General features: G+C 41.5%; 1 protein-coding gene across 3 annotated transcripts in view; it reads right to left on the bottom strand.

Annotated features, from left to right (window-relative positions):
• Window positions 1-27378, bottom strand: part of Pdzrn3 (PDZ domain containing ring finger 3) — a 529880-nt gene that overhangs the window by 159020 nt on the left and 343482 nt on the right. The window contains exon 1 of one of the 3 annotated variants that reach the window (XM_027428979.2): window positions 15660-15861. The exons of the other annotated variants lie outside the window; for them this stretch is intronic. The gene's annotated coding sequence lies outside the window, so the exon portion shown is untranslated. Of the gene's footprint in view, window positions 1-15659; window positions 15862-27378 lie in introns of those variants that run through there. 3 annotated transcript variants of the gene reach the window in all.

The following is a 27378-nucleotide window of genomic DNA, read 5'->3' as shown; positions in this document are numbered from 1 at the left end:
AAATAAGTAAAAATACATAGATATAGATATCGAGTTCATTCTAACCAGAGCTACACAAGGCAACAAGAATGAGGAGCACTGAGGTGGGAAACAAATAGCCTCTAACTGCATAAACACATCTCATTGGCTACTGAAGAAGCCAACGGATCCTGGAAATGTGGCCACAATAAGCACCAAGCTGATGGCTGAATGGTATATGTAGCTTCAAGAGCCAAGGATGGGCTGTAGAGTGGTGACCACTCAGGGCAGAAGGAAGGACTGGCAAAAAGTAACATGGATTCAACTATTTCATTTATACTTACATAGTTCTATATGGAGTCAAATTCCAACTGTGCAACTCTGACTCGAAGAACCTCTCTGTGGCTCCTGTTACTGAAAGATTAAGCTACACCTGAGAATTGCTGTGGGGACACCAAAACACACACACACACACACACACACACACACACACACACACACACACACACACACACCTATGCTGAGCAAGCAGTCGGTGTTCTTGTATGCCTACTATTATTGTCATGATCACTGTTCATTAAAGCATGGTTTGTGGGGTTGTATGAAGCAGTGAAAAAATTATAGCAAACCACAGCCTATATCCACAGGGAAATGGCTAACTGAATATTTATACCATGGAAGATCATATGGCAGTTTTAAAAGTGGGGTAGTTTTAGATATCTTGTCATGGCCTGGATGTGGTGGGAATGTGCCTCTGAGAGGTTCATATGCTGAAAACTTGGTCCCTAGAGTGTTTGTACAGAGGTGGTAAAGCTCTTAGGGCCTAATGGGAAGTAATAGGTAACTGCGACTACACTAAAAAGAACTAAAATGTTCTTGTAAGACCCCTCCCTGAGTTTGTTCTGGTAAGACCAGGCTGTTACAAAATACAAACCTGGCTTTCACTACACCCCACTTTCCTGTCACTACATGTAAGTTCTTGCATTTATGTTCATTGGGGTGCCTTGGTGTGTGGCAGCTATGCCAGCCCCTTGACAGATGAGTGCCATGCTGTTTAGACATTTTGTCTCCCAAACTGTGAGCTAAATAAGCCTCCTTTCTTTATACAGTTCCCAGCCTCAAAAATTTCATTATAGTAGCAGAAAACTGACTACCACATATCTAAACCTGGGAAACAACAAAAGGAAACAAAACACTCCCAGATACAAAGAGAAAGAAATAAACCAATTTTCATCTATCCCCACTAACTGTGAGGATGGAGAGACCAACCCCCTTTTCATACTAACCATCCAGGGCTATATCTCAGTAGAGTCTTTGTAGACCACACATGGCAGGGAAGATAACACACTAGACTGGTGTTTTAGCATACAGTAAAGCCTGAAACAAAGACCTCCCAAGCAAGTGAAAGTCTGAATTTCAGAGAGTTTAGCTGGCTGGTGCTTGTGTTACTCACTAAATATCAGCTGCAGAGAAAATATAAACATGTCTTTCTTTGTTTTTTAGAGGCAATTAGGAATTTATAGCTGGAGTTTTGTTATTTTTTTAAATCAGAGCCAGTGATGACTTATTTCTTTAGAGAAGATGATTATGTCATAATCACTGACATTTGTTAAGGAACATTTCTGGAAGTCCCACTTAATTCCCCCAGAACACACTAAAACCTAGCTGTGTCATCCAGGATATCAAGGAAATGTTGAGTTAAGGGCTCTGGGGGAGGCTCTCAGAAGGACACCTTTGTTCTCTGAGTAGAGCAACTAAACAAACAGCTGCAGCGGTTATCACCATTGTGAGCCCAGCTCGGAATGCATGAATCCACAAGGGAACTCTCATTTGCTCAGAGACCTACAGTCCAGGATGTTTAGAAAGAGCTCAACTCTCTACAGTAATTAGAACTTTACCATGACATTTTCTTAAAAGGAATGTTCTCCACACACCCATCCCTTATGAAAAATACATGTTGGCTCTGGGATGATGACACCAATGCTGCCACACTGTTTAGGCTGAAGTCAAGAGCATTGCTAAGTCCTGTCACAGGAAATACGCACATCAAGTTTACATGGCAAAAGGGAAACCTCTAGAAGATCCCTGTTCAGGCTCTGAACTCTGAAGGGATAAAAGAAAAGGTCAGTGATAATTCTTGTAAAGTATCTGTCATTTAAGATGCTAAAAAGAAAAAAAAAAAAGATTGGGTTGTGAGGAACTTGCTCTGTCAGCATGAGGGTCTGAGTTCGATTCCACTAGAAACCACTTAAGAAAAACCAGGTGTGGTGGCACACACTTGTAATCCCAGCTTAAGGAGGTGGGGACATGGAGGTCTCTGGAGCTAGCTGGCTGGCCAGTTGTGCCTACTTGGTGACTTCTTGGCCAATGAAAGACTGTCTTAAGAAGGATAGCTCCTCAGGAAAGACAACCAAAGTTGTCCTCTGGCCGCCAGAGGCACCTGTGTACACACACCCACAGGTATGTGCACTTGCCAACACAGGAACACACACACACACACAACAAATGCATAACAATAATAAAGACAAGGCTTAAATACAAGACTTCTGTAGCTGGATTTATGTCTTCCTTTAACCATAACTAACACATTCATAAATTCAGAGGCTTGTCCAGTATTTTATAGCTATAGGGCTGATCCCTAAAGAGGGTGACTCAGGAAAAGCAATAATAAGAAAATATGTCAAAGAAGCCCTGAGAGGAAATTCCTGGAAATGTTCCCCACTGCTCATTTTTTTTGCAAATCTCCCTGACAGAACATGATCCTCACTCTCATCATTTTCATCTTTACCATGAGTACAATCAGAAATACTCTCCTCTTTGATATTTTGAGTGGCTTAAACAACAAGAAAAATCTTCAATATAACAACAACAACAACAAATCTATGACGTGTTTTCAGTTAAAGAAAACTTCTGGGGGAAAAATAAAAGAGACTATGCCAAAAAAATAGTTTTAGGATCTAATGATTGAACCCTTATACAAACTAGCACATTATTATAACACCAAAAGAGATGCTTGAAATTGTGTAGTATAAGTAACAAACTTCCTTAACTGATTTCCCTTATATGTAAATGCCTATGGCAAAGCTTAATTATATTACATCTATGTATAGTAAGAGATAAATGGTAGGGATAGAATAGAATTTTAATAATATACTTTAACAAAATCCACTTTAATGATGAGATGATGTGATATGATGATCATAGCTTTGTGATGTGACCTTATGCTACTACTTAAGAAGGATTTGAACACAGGCACTGTAAGTCACCACAGTGATTTACACAGGGAGCACCACAGGTAGTATTACCATGACAACCAAGATGGGTCCTAAGTAACTAATGGATAGGCAGCATATACAGTGTGGGTACTTCTGACAAAGAGATGATTCATATCTGAGGTAGATGGAGCAGGGAGGGGAACAGTTTTATCACATGATTCCTAATGGAACATGGTTTCTAACATAAGAATTATGCTTTTTGCTTTCTTTTTAATAATTTTAGACTTTTGCTGACCACAGTTAACTAAGTGAAAAGTGAAATCTTAGATAATGGTTAGGGAGGAATACTATGTTAAAAGAAAACCAGAAACCTTGGTCAAGTGTCTATCAAGGGCTTAGAGATGACTTTGTCAAAAATCAAAGGTGAAAGAAATGGAATCTGAGTAGTTCTCAGAGGGACATGAAGTCCTGTGTGTCCTAGGGCCAGGATCACAAATCCATCCTACTCTGAAGTCTGTCTTTCCAGAATGTTTGGGTCAATGATTCAGCTGCATCGTGGATTCTGCCTGGGCACCTCTTCCATTCCTCCCTCCTGGGGATTGCCCAATGTAGATGGCTACCCATTTCCTGGAACTCAGAATGGTGAAACATGACAGCACATCTGGAGTTCACTCAGAAAGGGAAGATGTGACTCTCACCACTGCTGCCAGACCCTGTCTAGAAGTTGGCCAAGCCTGGTCCTTCTTCTCCTTTCCTTCAAGTTCTTTACCAAGGCACCCAGATCCCAGGCGCAAGCCTTTCATAGCCATGACATGAAGAGCACCCCTGCGTTCACAAACAGCTTACTGCTGCGAAGCCAGCTGCCTGAAAAAAGACACAAGCATGCTTTATTTTCTAAGAACTTTTCCATCTCCGGGGGTAGACAAAGTGCCACAGCAGGGACAACAGCTGCATTAGGTTAATAAAATCTGAATTATCTGTGCTTGGAACTTGGTCAGTAGTTTGGAGTTGGAGGGCTGGATTCTGTGACTATTTCTCTGTTGATGTGAATTCTTTCTTTTTGCAGCAGCAATAAAATTTCAAAGTTAGTCTTTACTCCCAGTTTAGGTTAATAATAATACAAGGGCTCCTGTCATACTCTATGCAACTGAACTAATGGTTATAAATAAAATAAAAGTAATTACAAATCTGAAATGTATTTGCATGTTTGTAACCAGTTCTACCATCACTGGTCTTTCCTTCCACTTAGTAGTTAAATGTCATATGTTACATCTTATGGTTGACATTTTGTTTGTGAAGAATATTTAAATAACATGGGAAACTGCATTGTTAGAATGATTCAAAATTATACTTTAATAAGTTTTCTTTTAAATCATGCAATTAGATACTATAAACAGTAAGTTGTACAACTAAACATTACTTAGTACAACTTGTGTTACAGACAGAGCAAGAGAAAAAAAAGCAACAAATAAAAACATGTGGAGTACACGACCTGATGTGATCTGATGAGCTCATTTCTCTAAGCAGAAAACTAAAAGAAGCCACCAAAATACCAAATGATTCCTTCTAGAAGGTTGGATTCTCACTTTGTCCCACAGCCTTCCTTTGTTTTGGAAAACGAGAATGCATTTTTTTTTGGGGGGGAGGAATGTATTTATTTTATGATTGGAAAGAAGTGTTTATATCTTTAATGGCTGTTTTCCCTTTAGGGCTGAAGTGATCAAATATAGAATCCTGTTTCCCAAAATAGCACCCTGTAACATATCCAGTTGTGTTTATATAACGAACATAAAACCTTCCTGGAGCTCCGTGTTATAGGCAGACTGCTTGGGTATGTGAAAGAAAAATAATCTACAGAAGCATATCTGCAAAGTCAGAAGGAATGTGCTGCAGTTTGAGTTTAAAATGTCCCCCACAGGCTTATGTACTTGAACACTTGGTCCCCAGCTGGTGGTGCCATTCAGAGAAGTTGTGCCAACTTTTGGACACTGGGCATAGCTGGTAAACCCAGGGGTGGGGCTAGAGGGTTTGAGCAAGGCTCAGTTCCAGCCTGAAACCTTGCATCAAGATCCACCAAGACACAAGTCAGGCCACAAGCTCCTGCCACCACCCAAGGAGTCAGGCTGCTGTGTGCCTTCCCTATGAAACTATGAGCTAAAGCAAATCCTTCTTGCCTTAAGTTGTTCTTGAGAGATATTTTGTTCTGGCAACAAAAGTGACAACACAACATGTAATTTTTAAAGCACTAAATATCAATTCAAAGGTCCTGATATTTTTCACAGCATGAGAGAGTTCCCTGCTGCTATGTAAACAACACTTCAGGGTTCAAAGTGTGGATTTTGAAAAGTATATCTTCTTAATGTATTACACCACACTTCTACACACAAATCATGGCAAACACTGAAATATATACCCCATCACAGCAGAAATAAATGCAGAACTGGGCAAACTGAGTGACTCATTCATCCTTGGCCTCGTGCACACAGAAGCACAGCTGTCCAGACACAGAAGTGTGAACACACACTCTGCATTCTTTTCCTGTCTAGACTCTGTGCACTGGTCAGGGGTGAGCCCCAGTCCACACAAAAGGTCAGATGTGAAGGAACTAGCTAGGTTTTAGGGACTCTAAGGGCTGGACCCCCAGACTTCTTATAACTGTAAATGGAAGGAAGTGGTAAGAAAAAAACCAAACCAAAACAAAAATCAAAACTATAATTACTTAAATATGCTACATAAGCCTTACAATAAACTCTCAAAATAGTGAACTCATAAGCCTATGATGTTTGTCATTGACAACCCTATCCCACAAAAATCAGGAATGTCTGAGATCTGCATTGTTTGTCAGCCCGTGGAGAGAAGAACTTGTCCTATATCTGAGGACCAAGGCAACTATCATATGTTCCAAGTAAGTCTTCCCAGTGAGAGCTGACAGATGTGACTCTGCCTGTCTCAAAGCTAAGAACTCTGGAGAAATGCTACAGCAGTGTTAAAACAGGGGTCCTGTCCTCAGTGAGTCTAGGCACGAACACCATGTCTGCAGAACTCCTAGGCAGCCACAACCAACCACCAACAGCCAGAAGCCATGACTCTCTCCCATTCCCATCTCTTAGCAGCTTTGGGATGCAGAGGATGCTTGACTAACAGTGGCTTTCCCAAACAGAAGCTTTCCCAAACACACACACACACACACACACACATGCTTAAAAATGAATGAAGTAATAAAGTATTATTTTATTTCCAGTGCTGTGTTATAGAAGGGTCAGAAGTGATAGAAACTGCCCCCCCCCATTAGTAACATAAGATGCTCTGACATCAGGTGATTCCTGATCTCAATTATACACATACACAAAAGTCTAATGAACTAAAAAATACTTTATCATGCCATCATCTTAGTTGTTTTGAAAAACAATATTTACATTCATGGTGAATGTGTAAACACATAGCTTGCTTACAAAGCACATGTTATAACTTCCATCCTGATAGAAGCAGCTTTACAATGACTTGTCTGTAACATGGGTAATGTTCAAAGGTGCATCTCTACATTCTCTGCAAGAGATGTATCACCAGGGTCTATTTTAGTAATGTCAAGGGAAACAGCAATCTATTAATATTAAGAAGGACAAAGTCCTCCGCCAGACTCTATCCTTTCAAATTACAAAAGGAGAACAGTTTGTACAGTTCCTTTTAGGTTTTTATGTGTGGGGGTATACCAAGGCATTCCTGTGGTCAGAGGCCAGTTCTCTCTTCCCCTCTTTACATGAATCCTAGGGATTGAACTCAGGTCACTGGGCTTGTATAGCACACACCTTTACTCAGTGAACCATCTTGATGACCCCTTTCTGTTTCCAGTCCTATGCTAGCCCTGAGCCTCCAAATTCAACTGCCACCAGAAGGCTATCATTCAGTGTTGCTGATGTTGCCAGTTTAGCAATGAAGAAACAGAGGGGAAGAAAGATGAAGCAAAGGGAATAAGGAGCAAAACTCAGCAGCCTGACTCTTAGCCCTACAAAGCCATTAGGGAAGAAAGTCTTTAAAGCCCAAACACCCTGGTCCCATGGTGTGTTCAATGCCCCTTGCTGGAAAATCAGAAATGCTCATGCCACTCATTCAAAACATCGTCAACACACCTTTGCCAAGACTGCCAACTATCTGCTCCTGTTCTCAGCTTGGGGTGGACCTCTAGAGACATATTTTGCTGCCCTTCAGCATAAGGTGAATTTTGCAGACAAGGAATCTTTAGGTCACAGTTATTTTTCTATGTTTGTAGCACCAGGGCCAAGCCCCAGCTGTGGTCTGAAGGCCACAGTCTCTGTTTAAATTCCTTAATGCAGAAATCCCCTAAGCTCCTGGGAACCATCAAAAAGCTTCCTGGCTCATGGGCACAAAGTAGGCGTGGCACATTTGCACATTCTATCGCCTTGCTGAGTCTATGGAGTTTGTTACAGAAGCAGGGAGACACAGCAGAAGAATGGAGAGGGAGGGACAAACACAGGGTGTAAGCAACTGAAAATCAGGTGGATTTTGCCTGTGGGCATGACTTAAACAGATATGGAAACAAAGTATAAAATGACTTTCCTATTATCAACGAGGCATACTTAGTTCCACCATGATTAAGGAATGGATGATAAGTCTGGATTTTATGTGATATTTGACTGTGATAAAAACTTTAACATCTTCAACAGATAATCACATTGTCTTGGCATTTGCTGTGCTGTTCTGGAAAAGCTGCTTTGAAATAAAGTGGAAAACATACTGACAGCTTCCAGCCGGGGGCTCTCATCTTCTTCCAGCTACATCCCTGCATTTCACACCTTGTCCAGTCTCCACGATGACTAGGATCAGGGCAAGGTGCGAGCTATCTGAAGGCTATAATGAAATGAGAATCCCAGCTCTGATTCCTCAACATCCCACAATGGGAAAAATCAGCAGGGCTCAAGTGTGAGATGCCAGTGCCTCAAGAGACATTGTTTTCATTTGCTCAAGGAGGGCATTTTAGGTGTATCCTAAGGATTTTGTACCAGATAGTGCAAGTTTTGATTATTTCTCAGCCTCTGTCCTTGATAGTCCATCTTCTTTTAAAGATATTATAGATATTACATGAGAAATGCTGAGCTGAACTTCTTTTGAAAATCCCATGTTTCATTTACATGGTGAATGGTGGGGGGAGTACACTTAGGTTTTTTTTTTTTTTTAAGTTTTTTTTTTTTTCAAATATCCTGAGCCACCATGAGCTTGCTTTCTAAACTAGCTATTTGGGAAAGTGTATTTGGAACTGATTGAACCTCTCATCTCCAGTCATAGACATGTAGTTTACAAATTCCCTTTCTTCATTTCTTTTTAAAAATGTATTTATTTTATTCTATCTATCTATCATCTATCTATCTATCTATCTATCTATCTATCTGGTTTATCGAGATAGGGTTTCTCTGTGTAACTTTGGAGTCTGTCCTGGGACTTGCTCTGTAGACCAGGCTGGCCTCGAACTCACAGAGATCTGCCTGCTTCTTTCTCACAAGTGCTGGGATTAAATGTGTGTGCCACCACCCCTGGGCTTTCTTTCTTTATATATATATATATATATATATATATATATATATATATATATATATATTTATGTAAAATATATATATATATATTTATGTAAAATATATATATATATATATCATATATATTTATATATATCTGATCTATTTATTATGTATATAGTTTTCTGCCTGCTTGTATGCCTACATACCAGAAGAGGGCACAAGATCTCATTACAGATTGCTGTGAGCTATGGTGTGGTTGCTGGGAATTGAACTCAGGACCTCTCAAAGAGCAGCTAGTGTTCTTAACCTCTGAGTCATCTCTATAGTTCCCTTTCTTCATTTCCTGCTATGGGGTGGTATAGTTCAGCCTCAGCAGTAGAATGTTCCCTAGCACAATAAGGCCTTGGAATCAAAACCCAGCACCATGGAGGGAAATAAAGAAGCATGTAAAGAAATACTCAGAGAAGGAGGTAGGGAAGGAGACATGGGCTTGTAGCACATGACCATACTCCTAGCACCAGGTGGGTTGAGGCAGGAGCATGGCCACATTGGCCCTGGCTACATTGTGAGTTTAATATCAGCTTGTCTCAAAAACAAAACAAAGTAAAACAAAAAGAAAAAAAACCTCAAAATGATCTATAAACAAAAACTTCACAACATGGTATATGAACTACTTCTGATCAACCCACATTGCCTTTTATGCTAGAATAGCTCTTTGTTTCTTCTTTCCCCATGAGGGATCCATTGAGCTTGCTGAATTTCAAGAAGACACATCTGCTTCCCAAACTGCACAGCCGCACAGCCTGAGGGATTTATACACTTTGTCCAGAAAAGTCTTCTTTTGACCTGAATGTATTTCTGATCTCTAAAGTCCAGATCCCCACAACAGCCATCAGCTTAGAGAGCGTGATCAATCAGTGCTCCAGCCCCCCTCCATTGCATAGTGTAGGAACTATCTGATTCTCATTTAATGCATTAAATGTCAGACAGCAAAAAGTCACAGGACCTTACTAGAATCACCAGGGTCAAAACCAGTAACAAGAATCCAGTAGGTTAGAATGGCGTGCACTCTCATGAACAAAGGATATCCTGTAGGAGATGGCCACAAGATGTGTTCTCTATTAAAAGCTGATCCAGGACACCCCTGGATGGGCAAGGTGTTTCATTTGATTGAAAGCAAACATTTTGAAAAAGTTCACAGGCATAACAGTATTCCCTGTAAACTTTAGATTTTCATTTCTTCTAAAAGAAACTGCTAAGAACTCTCCCCCTGACAACACAAACGATGCTTACAGTGGTCAGCCTAGTTTACAGAAGAGGGGACTGAGGCCCAGAGGAGAAAAGCTATCTGCTTAAAGTAGCATAGGACAATGTAGAGTTAGGAGGCCAAGTAGCCTAGGTCTAGAGACCAGGCTCAGAACCTGACCACTCAGGGAGTCACTGGGCTTGCTGCAATCATGATAAACAATCTATACTGTTATGAACAGGCACAATCTTCCATGGATTTTTGGTAGATACAAAAATTTAAAAATATCAACAAGTCATGAAATCCTTCAAAGTCTAAATTTCCAATGCAAGAAGGGAAGTTTGCTGAACCTATAGTAAATATTTTTTATACATTGTCTCAAAGAATAAGGTCAATCCACGAACAGGCTGATGACAAACTCCACCACACCTGGGCAGGCAGGATAACCCCTATTGGTTTCCAAGTCTATCCTGCCAGAAGCTACCCTTTCAAGGAACTATCCCTGTTCTCAGAAAGGCTGTTTTCATTCCTAATTATCTATGTGGAGAACTTTACATACATGATGGGAGATTCCAGAAGGATAAATCCAGGAGCAATGATTACTTCTTCCTTGCTTATCTTTTTCTTATCTTTGATGTTACAAACCATATATAAATAAAATAAATATAGTAATCTATTTTTTATATATTAGATCATATAATATAATTTATGTATTTTATATACTAATTATTTTATGTGCATGAGTGTTTTGCCTACATATGTGCACCACACGTCTGTCTGGTGCTTGAGGAAGCCAGAAGTGGGTGCTGGATCTTCCAGAAGGGAATTACAGACAGTTATGAGTTGCCATGTGGGTGCTGGGTACTAAAGCAGGAACATCTGGAAGTACATTACTGCTCTTAACTGCTGATCCATCTCTCTATTCCAAACCATATTTTGTTCACCCTCAGAATCAGGGAATAAATCCCAACTACTACAACCTAATCACAGAAATTTATAGTCACAGTTGTGACATGCTCTGGCCCATAAACCACCTAAGGCTTCTTTTTAAAAGAAAATGCTTCCTTTATATTTACACAGTCAAGAAAATGTCTTGTTGGCGATAATAGAGGAGATCCTTTTGCTGTGTCTAGATGAAATGCCTGTCTGCATCTCTGGCAGACATATTTTGGCTATGAGATACTCTCACAGGCTGACGATGACGACAAAGAACATGGATCCGTGGTGAGGCCACTGACTCATTTAACTCATTGTCCTGGGAATCACTTAGTCGTTGTGCCCAAGATAGCATGAATAAGCTGTCTGGATTTAAATCTTCTATTACTTGTAGCTGAAAATAGCTAATGTAATGGAATTGGACCAGTGGGAAAATAAAGAAAAAAAAAAAAAGCTAGTTGCTCATTAGACATTCCTTGCACAAAGGTCATCTAAGAACTGGATTTTTCTGGTTAACCCACAGGGCAGTATGGTAAAGGAACGAGATTAGGAATGTTGTGCTTTAAAGACCATGGCCATCTGTCACTGAGAAAGGAGCTTTACACAGCTCACCTGCCTCCTTCCCCACAGGTGTCACATGGGATCTCAAGGAGTGGGATTTACAGACAACACTCTCAATACCCATATGGATACAATAAAGATTTAAAAATTAGCAACTAGAAAAATGTGTACCCAAAATGCCAGGTCTAATTATTAGAAAGTTCAAATCCAAGGCCCGCCTTCCCAAAGTTTAAAAGTTTCTCAAGGTTTAAAGCAAAACTGATGATTAACAGATTTTATCGATTTGACTTGAGGAGGACAGGCATTGGAACTGCTTCTAATTCAAAGTCCACTGGGGACAGAATCGTCCTCAAAGTGAGTCTAAAGCATCTGCTAAACATTATTCACAGAAATCTGCACACAGTGAGGTATAAACCTGGTTTGAAGTCTGCACACAGTGAGGTATACTTGGGTATGGAAATGTGTTTGAGTATAATCCTCACAGGTCAAAGCCTTCCTTGTCTGCTTTCTGCCTTTGAACATAGGTATGCAGGGCCTAGCTTGGCCTTTAGGATTTTAGCTGCTCTCCTCCTCCCATGAGAATTAAGTCAGGCCCTTCTGGCCTGCGGCCTGTGTTCAGACAGAGAGAAGGCAAGGGAAGCAAAGCAACCTGGCTTCAGAAAATGTGCATATCCATGCTCTGATCTTATCTGGATGTAGCCAGAGCATCTCTCAGGGTTTCTTGTGATAAAGTACATTCCCCATTCTGTACTCCTGAAGGGAGGAAGCCTGTCTAGAGGGTGGGCCTTTGAAAGGTAATTAGTATCCAATGGCACTATCAACACGGAACTGGCCCCCATCTTTGAATGATTGACACCTTTTTAAAGAGACAGAGACTGTATGTGTGTGTGTGTGTATGTGTGTGTGTGAGCGAGAGAGAGAGAGAGAGAGAGAGAGAGAGAGAGAGAGAGAGAGAGAGAGAGAGAGAGAGAGAGAGATCAAGCATAATAAGCACACCTTGTCTCCCGTGATGTCTTGTGTCACTGTTGCAACTCTGCTAAGAAGGACATCAAGAAAGGAGGCCTCTCAACCCTACATGCATGACTGTGAGCTAAAGTAAACCTCTTAACTTTATTAAATTAATTTACTGGGGTGTCACCAGCAACAGAAAAAAGAACCAATAAGTGTCCCAAAAGGCTACATAGACCAACAAATAAAATTAAATAGGATTCAACAATTAAAAACCCAAATGCATACATAAAAACAAAGTGACCCATGTCAACAGGAGAAAAGTGAGGGGCTGAAGATTTAACTCGAAATATGGAATGAGGTGGGGCACCTGCCAGCTGACAGTCAATCTACAAGGTCTTTGGGAGGAGGAGAAGCCAACCCCGGAAGGAACCACAGGAAGCCAAGAAAAGACTGGCTCTAGAACCAAATGTCAGCCACCATGGTAACACCATCTGGGACAAGCGGTAGGAACATATCAGTAACCTGCTCATCTCCATGGATGTGGTCATGATGATAGACAGGAAAAGTCTTTTCTCCTTCAATTCCAAGTTCAAAGCCCTATGGACAATAAGTGCTTTGGTCATTAGTTTTCTGTTAAGAAGACTTAGTTGCTCCAAAAATAGGCACTCACTGCTTCTTGTGTTTCACACTGTGCCCCAGAAGCAGAAATACTGTAGCTCATTTCAAGGGAAGATTGTCATAGTCTTTGAGATCTCTGGAGCTCCAGGGGACTATGCCTCCATCCCTAAGCAGGATGGCATGCCCCACTCAGAACTGTGAGAATATATACAGCTATCACAAAGTTAAGCAGAATTACTTTCCACAATGACCTTGCAACCAGACCCTCAAAGAGGCCAAGCAACAGCAAGCTAAGGACACCAGGACAACTCATTTGATACCTTAGCAGGAGGCAGCAAGGCAGTTTGGAATTTGCTGGCTGACCACCAAACCCTGTTTGTGCCGTACTCTTTTTATAGCACAGGCTCCTAATGCATGATGCTTATTGCACAATTACATAAATATTAAATAATCAGCCAAGAAGAAAGCCCTCCATTTCCACAAACTGGGACAAACATTAAGGCCCACCAAGATACTTCAGGGAATGCTGAACCAATGAGCCCTGCATCAGGGTGGCCCTGGAATCATCCTTACCAGTCTGTGGTCTTCAGGCAGAACCTGAATTCAGGCTTCTCCTCCTCCTTGGTGTTGAATTAGCAGAGTAGCTTAGAGTCCTAAGGCCCAGCAGATACTCCCTGGCCTTTGGCTGGCCCAGGGAGAGGGTTGGCTGAGCCAGAGCAGGAGTAGCAAAGACACAAACCTTCCCAGGGCTTTTTATCCGGCTCTTGGTGACTTGACATCCACCGGCTGTGTAACTTTGGCTATCTCATAAGCACTCTGCCTTGATTTCCACATCTGTAAGTGAGAATGACAGTCTTGCCCATTCCATTCCACCCCAGAGCTGTTTGCAGGATAAAAGGCTAGAGACAGAAAAGGGCAGACGTCACAGATTCTTGACAGACTCTTGATGGTGGTGGGGATGATGATGCCACTATAGTCTCCCTTCCCTTTCAGTTCCTCTCTTTCTTTCTAATGACTCGCCCTGAGGACACATCCATGGTTTGGCTTAAGGTCTGATCTCCCCTACCTACTGTAAATGGCATGAATGAGGTCAGACCTCTTGTATTCTTCTCTGTGTTGGCATCCAAGACAATGACTGGTACTCAGAAGATTTCTAGTATCTCTTGAGTACAGAAATGAAGACATGAGGTGGGGCAAATAAATAAGGTAAAAATGACCAAACAGATGAATGAAACTGGCCAAACCAGAGTGCTCATGGTCAGAAGGGACTTGGCAAATGTTAAGATACAAGACTGTGAAGTGTTGCTTCATGACAATAATCACAAGAGCGGTTCATGTCTCTCACTGGTCACAACGTCTAGGCAGTACTGTTCTTGAAAGACAATTGATTTCTGACTTTACACTAGGTAGCTGGACAGTTGCTTCGGTGCTACACTCTACATGATTCAATAAACAGCATGAAACCATGGCTTCAACTGGGTCCACTAGAAAGGAATGGATCTTCTAGAAGACACCCCATTGCTCCAAGGGATCAACTGCCTTGATTGAGGTTTGCTAGCCTTTTCCTGACACCATGCAGAGCCTTCCTACTGAAGAAACATGGGTAGTGAACCTGAACGCATCACCTTGTGACACTAGAGTCATGTCCCAACCAGCATAGAGAAGGGAGGAGGAGTGGAACCAGATTCTGTAACTCCTCCCTGTACGCATGCTTTCCAAGAGGGACCTAACACATCTCTGTTAGGTCTAGTGCTGTCCTTGTCTTAACATCCTCCAGACAATTATAAGCCTTGCTTTTGAGTTCTTTCTTCCTGGATGTGAGTAGAAATGCGCAGTTGAACTGCAGGGGATCAAGAAGCTAGCTCTTATTGCCATCAGTTTCCTGTTCAACGTGCACAAAACCCTGACTTCATCAGCGTTGGAATATGCTATCTGTCGTGTGGGGAAACCTTCAATGGTGTATTTTATTATGGTTTCCTCAAAATGGCATTACAGTGATGTACTCATCAGTGGCAGGGTGGGGAGGGCAGTGAAAGGGGGAAAGGGAGAGAGTGGAGCTCTCATAAGCTTTAGTCCAACTGCAAATGTACTGCACTGATGCCCATCCACCAATGCTCTGGAGGGCTCTTTACTTTTCCTGTTTTGAGTGGTCTTTGTACCCCCTTTTCCTCAATGTCCAGGGGTGAGAAAAGTGATTTATCACCTGCTACCAGCCCTCTCCTCTGCATTCCCACCATAAATCTTGCTGCTGTGACAAAACTCTTATCTTCATAAACAGATAGCATCAGCCATTACTGCTTTTTTATGTCAGAGTCCTTTCATTTAAGAATGACTTTGTTTTCATAAGAAATCCCTGAACATATTAGCAGAGGACACTCGGAGCAAATGTCTCCAGCAAGGGGCGGTCCCCATAGTCACATTCTCACTTCTAAGTGAGAGCAAAATCCTTAAGTCAACACATTCTACAGAGGCTGTGCTAAAGTACATTTTTCAAAGGCCGATGCCATTTGGTTGAAGTCAGCTCTGGAGGGTCACATACCTTTTCAATCAAAGCTGTACTTACTCATGGGAGAGGCCTGCAGGCAGGCAGAAAGCCTCCTGAGGTTTCTCCCTCGGCCTTTATCTCCCCTTGCAGGCAGTACTTACCTCAGTGCACCCTGCTCCTCCGGCAGCAAACCTTTAAGGTGGCTTCCCAGACCAAAGAGAAGAGCAGTGTGTTGTAAGGTTAGAGTCATGCTGCCCTGACACCATTCTGAGAAGACAGGAGGGTGTGTTCCCCTCATTGCTCCTTCAAGAGTCCTTACTGGGACAGGGCAGGGTGAAGACTAGAAGATGGGGGTTAGATTTAGCAAGCATGCCCCCAGGTAATTTTGTACTTCACCTAGTCAAATGGCAGCATGATTTATAGCTTCCAGAAAGTTAATGAGGTTTGAGGCTACACAACTTGTGACTCACAGGAAGGGTTTCAGAAATTATTTAGTATCTGCCATTTGTATCAGATAAGCAAGATGGAGTGAACAGCAAGTATCTGGGCATTCAAAGTTATTTTCTTCTCAAACTCAATAGTTTTAAAAGAGCACATCTATTTGCTCAGAGCTCTTTCTTCCAATGTAATAAACTAATAGGCTGATGTCTCTAATAAGCTCTTGCAAAGTTCCCATGGTTAAACTGCTAGCTGGTAACTCAGTCATGTGGGAACTCTGTTCCATCCTTGATTCTAGTCTACCCCAGAGGACTCACAGGAAAGGAGAGGAGAAGGTTTGGTTCAATTCATTGTAACATGAAGACCTATCAGTGGTTTCTGACAGCACATTCCTCCTTCACAGGCCTCAAAAGCTCACATGAGCACTGGCAAAGAAGCTATCTCTGCTCTCTGTATGAGCCACTTCCATAAATCACAGTGTGCATTCCAGCTGTCAAAGTGTATGTAGCTCAGCCACAGTCAGATGTGCCCTGTTTCCAAGCATATCCAAGTCACTGCAAGGAATGGGACAGCAGTGCTCAGAAAAACTGTCTCCAAATGGCAACACGTTGGATACCAAGAGAAATGATGAACGAGACCATTGGCCAATGATCATAGAGACTATAGCTACCAATGGCAGATAACCAGTTGGTACAGTCCTGGCAAACATGTACGGCATCCCCAGTATCCTCTGAAACTGGGTGTGGTGGAGCATGCCTGTAATCTTAATGCTCCAGAGAGGTGGTGGCAGAAGGATCAGAAGCTCAAGGTCAACCTTGGCTACACGAGAACCTGTCTCCAAAATTTAAAAAAAAAAAAAGAAAGAAAGAAAAAGAAAAGGAAGGAAGGAAGGAAAGATGGACAGAAGTAAGGTAGGCAATCATACCAAGTGAGGCTGGGCAGCAAAGCAGCATTCACTGAAAGAATATCTCTCCTTTTAATAAAACAGAGCACCAGCCCCATACTCAGGAAATCTACCCACCCACACTGCTTAGGTTTTAATGTTTTGACGGGATACCTGGGAAGACTGAGAGTTCTGGAAAGATGATTCACATTGCTGGCTGGAGACCTGCAAGAAACTACCACACAAGTTGCCAGCCAGAGAGGGCTTTCAGCTCTGCTTTGTGTACACAGTGTGGGGGTGGGGCACGGTGGAGGTGGGCTTATCACTGAGCTTGGAGCAGGGCATGTGATAGTTGACTGGAAACCAGTGGTGGCTTACAGAAATATTGATCTGTCTTAGCCGCCCAAAAGACTTCTTTGAGGAATTACAGTTTTCCTCTCTTTCAGGACAGAACTCAAGATCAAAATAGCAGCTAGGCAAGGTAAGGACCCCAGACCAAAATAGCAGCTAGGCAAAGGCTCTGGAGCCTCCAATGGTCATAGGAAAGAACAGAACATACATAAGTACTCCAAGATCAAATGTGTTTATTAGAGAGTACATGCAGCAGGTAACAACATATATACCAGAAGGAAGTACACGGAGTCTGAGAGAGAAACTGTCCTCTAAGTCAGAACCTAGCCACCAAACTGGAGCTATCCTTCAGAAGAACATGCTAGTCATATCTGGGAAAATAAAGCTGACACCTACTTTGGACCACTGCTGCTTTCCTTTCTAAATAAAGTTTTATTAGAACACGGATGTGCACATTTGCTTCAATATTGCATATTGTTGCTTCCCCAGCAGCAGAGTCAGGTTGCCACAGCAATGACATTGCCCTCAAAGCTAGAAATGCTGAACTCCTTTACAGAAAAGGTTTTCCAATCCCTGCTCAATGAACTACATCAGACACATAAGCTAGAGTCCCTCACATACCAAGTTATCACACCAAGCTCTGAACAGGAAATGGCATATAATACTTTAAAAAAAAAAGAGTCACAGCTAATAGAGGGAGATATATATATATATATATTCAAGATAAGCTGATGGCATCTGCCTTCCCACAAATGCAAATGCCTGGCTGTGAGAGGAGCATGGAGCTTCCCTCTCAGCAAATCCTCTGGACACAAGTGGTTTACATGAGGCAAGAAGGACACAAAGGGATGCGGGGAACTAGCAGTTGTCGGGATTAACAAACCCATTCAAGTCCTGCCAGATATGTGACACTCAGTCAATAAACAGAAAAAAAAAATGTCAGCTATTAATTACCTTCTGGGGTTAAAGGTCACCCTGTTCTAAGTACACTCTAACCCCCTCTCTGGGAGCCTCTTGAAGGGCTCATCTCTTCCCCATCAGACTAACTGTTCTGGGATAGAGAAGCTTTCCTTGCTACTGCCAAATATAGTTTAGAAAAGCAACCTGGGTGTTTGGCTATGCTAACTAACTAGGCAGAAGAAACTTGACACAACCAAGAGATGCTTCTTAGCCACCACTCCAAACACAGCTTACAACACCAAAATGATACCAAGGGTGGGGCCAAACAATACAGGTATTATTGCAACACGATCTAATGGCACAGGCCAGTATCTACTCAACCAGTAAGACATAATGTTAATGCTTAAATTCCATTTTCATCATCCAGCCTCCTTCCGTCTCTAGCCATGCAGTCCTGTGCAGACCTGCCTCTTCACCAGCAGCCTTATCAGGGCTGAGCTATAAGTCTCTCACCTCACCAAGGGGCTGGGGTAAGATGTCCCCACTTTAAAGGGTAGTACAAAATGGTGAAGCAAATTAGTTAAAGGCCAGTAAACTGGTACAACTAAAAACCTCCAGGCTCTGAAGGATTGTATACTTTAAAAACAAGAACTTCTGTTATTCAGCACAATCACCCGTGAAAGCAACTAGCACAAATGGCATTATTTATACTTAAAAGCAAGAGCAGTGCATTATAATTGCAGAGATAATTCTTGAAATTGCTCAGAGCACTCGGGAGCAAACACAGTGTACTTATGGCTAGCACATCACAAAGGGATCTAGGACCTGAAAATGCCAGCACCATCTCTCATGTCCTACTCTTCTGTCATACTTCCACCTCTATGACAGCAGGGAGAACTTGTTTTCAGGGTCAGCGTTGAGACTCAGACAGAGATACCCCAAAAGAAAGTGCTTTAACATGCTTGACTATAGCTCTTAAAATCTGTTTCAGCATCTTCCAATCCAGTGAAGGGTTTTCTCCAGCTTCCCTGTCTACCTAAGACTGGATCTACCACAGGTGTCTTTAATCTTCCTTCTGAAATGTCATTGACAAAGGAATATGAAGCCCACAAGACACAGGAAGAGTCAAAAAATCAAATATCCTGCAGGCCACTGTTTTCCTGAGTCCATCCATTTCCCCTAGAATCATGTATAATTTCTGTAAAATTATGTATACCCCTCATTTCCCTCTTGCCTGGGAAGAGGGAAGTGAGGTCTTGGTCATTTTGTCCTCCTCTGTGTTTGCCTATTTTGTGTGGTTTACAAACTTAAATGTGTTAAACATTGTTAGGGTTTTTATTCTATTAATCTGTCTACTGACAGTCTGAGGCAGGCAATGCAGTTACTAAACCTTCAGAAGTAATGTCTGAACTTCCCCTACTCAGGTCTTTATAAATGTTGACAACCAGCTCCATGAAATGCCACATGGGAAAGTACTGCTCCTAAAATTCAGATCTCTTTCTCTTCCAGAAATGGAGTTTCAAGTAGTAATAAAAACATAGCAGTCAAAGAATAGAAAATGAAGGAATACACTTGAAAATGTTGTAGTTAGGATAAGTAAGTTGTCACACTTGTTTCAAAGATAAAAGTGTGGGGCTAGGGAAATGACTTGGTGGGTAAATGCACTTGCCATGGAAACTTGACCACCAAACGTTTGATCCCCAGGGCCCACATAAAAAGCTGGATGTGGTGGCACACATCTGTAATCCTAGCACCCATACCATGATATGGAAGGGAGGAACAAGAGAAATCTCAGCTAGCTAGTCTGAAGCACACAGTGAGGAAGCAGAAACAAGAGGCCCTGACTCAACAAGGAGGTGATAACAACCTCCTGAAAGTTGTCTTCTGAATTCTATAGTGCACATAAACATATACACATGCATGCTTGTACACACAGGCACACACACACACACACACACACACACACACACACACACACAGGAAATGGATCAAAGACCTTAATATGAACAGGGAAACAATTCAAGGGCATCTGCTAGGACTTATTGCAAAAGACTCCAATGGCTCAGGAAATACTTTTGAGAAATGACAAATGGGACAACATGTAATTGAAACCTGCACAACAAAGTAAGCAACCAGCAAGATGACCAGAGAATCTTTTTCATCTAGGCATCTGACAGAAGATTAGTATCTAGAATATATAGGGAGCTCAAAACTACACACACACACACACACACACACACACACACACACACACACACACACTGTAATCCAATCTAATTTGAGCAAAGGGCTCAAATTAGACGTTTATCAAAAGAAATGGTACAGTTGGTCAGTGAATATATGAAAACATGCCCAGCATGCTTAGCCACGAGGGACTTACAAATCAGAGCTGCATTAATGTTCTATCTCACTCAGTTAAAATGGCTATCAGTGTAAGTCATAATGATTTCCATGGTGTGGTGAATAGCCAAGGTTTGGATCAGTTTAGGAGCTTATCAATGGAGTAGTCCTCATTGACATAGGAGAAAGTAGTCTTCCTTTATCATTTATCTGCAATAAGATAGGTTTCTCCAGGAATGCCTCAACATTAGTTCCTGATGTCCCCATAGATCAAAGGTATCAATATAGTACCCATTGAGTATTTGCAGGCTCACACAGCTCAGTAGTTCAATCCTGATAGATATAGAGTATTTGTGTGGAGACATTTATATATGATTTGCATCAAACATCTTCAGATATGAGCAGAAAATGTAATAAACTCAAAGTCTACTGAAGAAGCAATGATTCTCAATAAACTTACCCCATAAAAAGGAGGCTCCTAACATGTCCCTAAGTCACCACCTGTCTTTTTCTATGTTATATGACATCTTACACCCTTATCTTTATAGTTTGCAAACTGTTCCTCCAGGGGTCTGTTAATCCAGTCAGCTGGGGAGCTGAGAGGCCAGATTGCAGTAGATATTGACCGAGGAAGTATGCCAGTTTCTGAGGTTATTCTAGGACCCTTCGAAGACCTGAAGAATTATTTGCAGAAACTTTGTGGATGGACTCCAAGGAATCAAGAGTTCCCTTATATAGTGCAGGGTGTGAACACATGAAGTGGAGTAGAGGGTGAAAAGAGAAAATATTTGGCAAGAAGATACAGAACTCTCATTAGATCATAATGGAGATCTAATCCCCAACCCACAAAGAATTCATGTAAGATACAGTCCCCTTCTGGAATTTTCTGTAAGGTTATGCTGGCTCAGGCAGAGAGCAAACATGTCAGCATTCTTTTATTTATTTTTTTGCTCCTCCTAAGAGGCCTGTAGTTTTCCCCTTTTACCCTGCTTTAAAAGCCCCACTCACCAATGACTCAAGTGACCCTATGATTTTACCACACACCATTCCTTGCACAGGGGAACTGGATACAAAGAAGGCTGAGTTGGACTCCTTCCAAGCAGTCTAGGTACTCAAGTAATATCAGTGCCTCCTCTGTGGCTTGTGGCCATTTTACCTACAAGACAATTTCTTGACATGCAGCCTTAGACTCAAATGGGACTTTTATTTAATCTTGACTGTCTACAAAATTGCAGATGACCTCTCCTTATACCTCTCTGTATATCAGTGATGAGTAATTTCCCAGAAATGGCCATGCTTTGATATTGCTATTATTTGTCCAGAGTATAGCTTGAATTCTATTTTGCTTTATAACAATAAAATGTACCTCAAACTAACAGCCAAATACAGTACTGCAACTTGCATAGTATCCAGTCAACAACTGTGACAGAACTTACTAGAAGCTACCCAAAACCATTTTTTTCTCATGAAATATTCTTTTTTGAGAGGTATGAGATTTACTCAAGTATAAATTCCCAAAGTCCAAAGATACTCCTATATACTTAAAAGCAGAGCTGTATGGATGTAGCTGTATTATTCACAGTCACATATTTTCATAATGGTTACTGTTTGTATGTATGCTTCAACCTCTTTTTTTCTGACATGGGGTTGGGATACAATGAAATATGACATGCAAGGAAACACATAACACTAGAGGTGGATGTGATTGTCTTAGTGTGACCTAATGAGGCAGTTAACCAGACTCTAAATGGTCTCACTAAAAAAATGAAGACAAGACCATTGGCTGTTGCAGGGTAATAGGGACCATGACATGATGAGATATACTGGCACATACTTGTAGGGGAAGCTGTAGCCACACCTACTTAGGGGCTGGCTACAGGTGTGCCTGACTACGCTTGCGAGGGTGTGGTCAGGGTGACGTAGTGCAACTGCGTTTTCTCTTTCAGTTTCACTTTTGGGCTTGCGTACAGACCGCTGCCATGCCGGCTGGCTAGGTTGCTCTGTAAGTAAGGCTTTTCCCTATTAAATACCCTTATATTTCTACCTGACTCCGTATTGGTAATTTCCCACTATATATACTTAGTGTCTGAGTTCCCTTCATGTGTGCACATGACTTTCTGGAAGTGTTCAACAAAGAGAAAATTATTATTAATGATGCCCCCATCATTATTTTATTTGTTCTTGTCATCTGCTAAGAACATTAAGTCACTGTGACCAATACCTCTGACATATGAAATGGGGGCTCTCATTCACACTTCTCCAATGAGAAATGGAAGTTCCCAGAAGAGAGGTAGTTTGTCCAAGGTTCTGCCTTGACAAAGGTTCTGCCTTCAGTGCAGGAGAACTGAAGGTCAAATGCACTCAGGCAACTCGAATAGCAGGGTGGCATCACTGCTTCCCACTCAGAATGCAGACAGCGCTAATGGGAGGAAGTTCTTCCCACATAAGCACTTCTGTGGACCATGTAACCACAGAGTAATTAGTGTGGCCAAAGAAGCCTCAGGCTAGAAATCAAGATTTTCAACACTGGTCCACATCCTTTCACTTGGTGGACATATGTGTGACCTTCACTTAGACACCCAAAACCAGTCTACCTGTTGGGCTCAGCTTTTCTCCTAGTGTTCCCTATATGTCTGTCAAGTCACACTCTGTAAAATGACAAGGTAGACAGATTTTCTTTCTTGCATATCTACCCCAGTACCACTGAGCAAAATTTTAACAAGAGGCAACAAGAAAACTCCCTAAGTTAAATAGGATGGGCCACCCTTCTAGGCTGTTTCCACTTGAGTCCAGAAATCTTTATTCAGTCTTCAGGGGAATATGTATCCTAGGTACTACCTTATGACAACTGTCCCATTTACTAATGTTGGAATGAATGGTTCCATGTTAGGTACCATCCCACCCCTATCATCCATCCATCATGAGAATCCTACAACCAGCTTATTAAATACACAGACTACCTTAATATCACAAATCAGCTTCTTATTTCCAGTCTCCAGGAACATTTGGTAATGTGTACTGCCACTTTCAGGACTCCCTTAAATTGAATCAAAATGGCATTTTGGTTTCTTTAAAAGTATAAAATCCTTTAGTTCTTGCTCTGTCTCCAAGGTGGTCTGAAACATTAAACCACCACCAATTAGCTTTCTGCTTTTGCTTCCAATGCCACCATGGTTCTTTTCTCTCTCTTATAGAGCTAGGGCATTCCCTATGTCTGCCTCAGCAAATGATGGGAGAAAAAAGAAACATGACATCCATTTCAAATGCAGAGGTTGCTTCCTCTACCCTTTAAGGGTGGACTCCTTGGGTCCTTGTTACATACAGCAGGAATCACCCGGCACCTGAACTTGACATGTCCAAATGGTGAAGTTATGAAGAGAAGAAAAGTAGAGGACTGGAGGAAAAAAAAAAAAACAAGTACACCCCAGGAAGAGGATAATGAAAGACAGACACACAGAACCCTTTCACTTTAGAGTTGAACTTAAGTTCTGAAAACCACTTTGTGCCCAATTAGGAAAATAGCTATACTCTAGTACAAATAAGTCACTTGTATTTCCTAATTGGGTGCTCTTAACAGTGTTCATTGTGTGTGTGTGTATAGGGGAAAAAAGAAAAACAATTACTAATAAAGCCCCTTCATTTTTAAGTGTTTATTACAGTTTTTTTTTAAAACAAGAATTGTTATTCTGATTTAGATGCTCATGTTACTAGTAGGATGTCCTGGATCAATAGCACTCTAAAGCAGGACCTCTAGTGTAAATATAGATACTACATTGCATTGTCATTAATATGTTCATTCAACCAAGCACAGCAAAGCTGAGCAAAATGCTACATATTCAGTGTACTAAGCTTCAACACAGACAATGGCAAAGGGGGATAATTAGGTGGAGAACTACCAACATCTTTTTAATTTCTTCACTGAGGTCTAACTGTAAATGAACAAAGAATTCATTTGAAAGTCTCTTGCAATCCCAAGTCCCTGGAGACAAAGGTGTGTGATATTTTTCACCTTTTCTAAAGATTTTAACAACAAAAGACAGCTTTTACCTTCCCCCCCTCCAATAATCTATTTTAAAGTGAGTCTGGAATTCCCCCTACCTCTGCTGAAACAGAGTGTTTCAGTTTTTGGTTGGGTGACACCAAACATGCAAGCAGATGGGTGCTCTATGATGATGGGTGATGAAATAATGTTAGTTTTCTTTCTTGGAGGAAGTATATAAAGGAAAAATTAAAACATTGTTCTATATTAGGTTTATTATTCTGAAGCTTAGGAATTCAAATTTTAAAGGTTCTGTTAGCAAGCACTGCTAGAAAACATGTCTGAATTTCTGCAAGGTGATTTCTGCTCAATCTTCCCATGTGCTTTACATTACAGTGAAGATTCTATGATGCTATTGATGCATTTGCTGTTTCTTTTTATCACACAGAACAGAGGTCTCAAACATTGTGGTAGACAGAAGGAACAAGGTAAAAAACAAATCTGTTTGTAACATCATTTGCTCATGAAATCCATTCTTGAGTTGAGGATGGAAGTTAGAAGCCATGGAGACCTTTCACGAACGCCTTGTTGAATGTCCTCCTTTGTATCCCTGGCTTCTGAGCTCACTTTCCACTATGGTTTATCACTTCGCTGAGAACTTGGTTTAATTAGGTGACTCTGGAATGGCATTGTTTTCTGGAATGTGTATGAAAATTCTACAGTCACAACAGCAGCCTTGAAGAATATGCTATGTGGAAAAGAGGAAGAAGCAAACGTGTTTCCTTCAGCAGCTCATCTTGAATGTTATCAGCCTTGCCCTTCCTAAGCCTGGCTTGGAAAGTGAGCTTATGGTCCCTAAGTGAGGAAGAAGAGGAAGGTGACCATGCCTAACAGTGTCCAAGTATGGTGTCACCTTCCACAGCCTCCTGACCAAGAGACCCAAACACTGAAGAAATCTCAACCTGTCTCACAGAAAGCAGCCTACCCAGAAACAATGGCATTTCCTGCATTGGTGTTATAGAGGGCTAAGAAAATGCTAACTTACAAGGTAAATATGGGGTAGGTGCAGTTGGGGAAAGCACTTAATGTAGAAGCATGAGGATCTAAACGTAAATTTCCAGAAACCATGTAAAAGCCAAGCACGGCAGTGTAAAACTGTAATCCTTGGGGTGGGGAAGAGAGTCTAGCGGGTCCCTGGGGGCTTGCAGGGCAGACAGTCTAGTCAAAATGGCAAGCTCTGGGTTCAATGAGAGATCCTATCTCAGAGAATAAGATGAGGAATGTGAACAGAGATAACTGAGGTTGGTATATAGCTTCTACATGAACATATACAGGGCAGTGTACCACACCTATGCATGCATATGCTACACACATACACATTAATAATAATAATAATCACCGGGCGTTGGTGGCACACACCTTTAATCCCAGCACTCGGGAGGCAGGGGCAGGTGGATCTCTGTGAGTTCGAGGCCAGCCTGGTCTCCAGAGTGAGTGCCAGGATAGGCTCCAAAGCTACACAGAGAAATCCTGTCTCGAAAAACCAAACAATAATAATAATAATAATAATAATAATAATAATAATAATAATAATAATAATAATGGTAAAATGGGAATTCATGAATACAGCAGACTTCCTTAAAGTTCAGTTCATAAAACCAAGCATAGTATATCAGAAATTAAGCTTGTGATTTTCTCATATTGCCACTGTATTTATTGTTTTATTTTAAAAAACAAAGTTAGGGCTTCTTCATGATTTCCTTCTGGGAAGTCTATTATCTCCAATTCTCTCTTCACATAAAGGAACCCTGCTCCAGAATCCCTCCTGGCTCTGAAACAGAGGTCTATTTTAAGTTGCTGCTATTCCTGTGTGGACAGCTGGCAGATTCCACCTGTCTAAGGGATGTGTTGTCAAAGTATCAAATGCCTCCCAGGCCTCATGACATACTGTCACCCACCATGAATGCTTCTAATGTGAGATGGCCCACCAGGATGCCCTCAGAAGTTGATCATCTGACTTAATCTGTTCCTGAGCCAGGCAGCAGGTATTGACTGATCTGACATGCTTCACCAGAAGTCAGGCGGGGTACTGAGAACAGTAGATACACACACCTCGATTAATGTGACCCTCACTCAAGAGCTTATACATCCTTCCTTGTCCTTCTCATTTTATGACTGCCCAGAGCGACCTAACCATAATGTAACAGATGGTGAAATCAGAAGGCTGTATGGGTGAACCTTACGAACTTCCCAACAGCTTCTAAAAGTCACAGTGCCTACCCACTTTGAGCGAAAGCATTACCTTGCACATCAAAACACTATCCTTAGAAATAAATTGTGGAGGGGGGGGCTGGAAAGATGGCTCAGTGGTTAAGAATACTAACTGGTCCTCTAGAGGTCCTGAGTTCAATTCCCAGCAACCACATGATAGCTCACAACCATCTGTAATGAGATGTAATGCCCTCTTCTGGCCTGTAGGGACACATGCACATAGAACATTGTATATATAATAAACAAATGTTTTTTTTTTTTTTTTTAAGAAATAAATTAAATTAGGATCCCAAAGCTGGGCTCAGACTTTGAGCTGAGTCCATTATGGCACACATGAACTCTGGCTACTGCCATCCATCCCTTGGCAGTGTGTTCAGGAAGAGGTTATAAGTAGAAAGCCAACAGGCAGAGGAGCTTATTTTGAAAACACAGTCATATATTCTAATGTCAAACCTGACTCTATTCTCCTGGCAACAGCCTAGGACTCACAGTTGCCAGCAGAAGATCTGGCAGATTCGGGGGTATAATATCAGCAAAAGAAATCTGGCCACCTAGAAAGTTCAAGTCCATCTTCCAAAGCAGAATGTTTTCAACCTGTGGGCCACTGCCCTTCAGTGAGCCATAAAATCCACTTAGTGGGAGGCAGACAGCTTTAAAAGAAAAAAAGAACCAGATAAAAATACCAGCCCATATTGCATGGAGTTTGGATAGATCTCTC

The sequence above is a fragment of the Cricetulus griseus genome, chromosome 8 (assembly GCF_003668045.3).
Source record: "Cricetulus griseus strain 17A/GY chromosome 8, alternate assembly CriGri-PICRH-1.0, whole genome shotgun sequence".
NCBI classification, from domain to species: Eukaryota; Metazoa; Chordata; class Mammalia; order Rodentia; family Cricetidae; genus Cricetulus; species Cricetulus griseus.
Note: the sequence above shows the minus strand (reverse complement) of the source record. Positions and strands in the feature narration are given on the sequence as shown.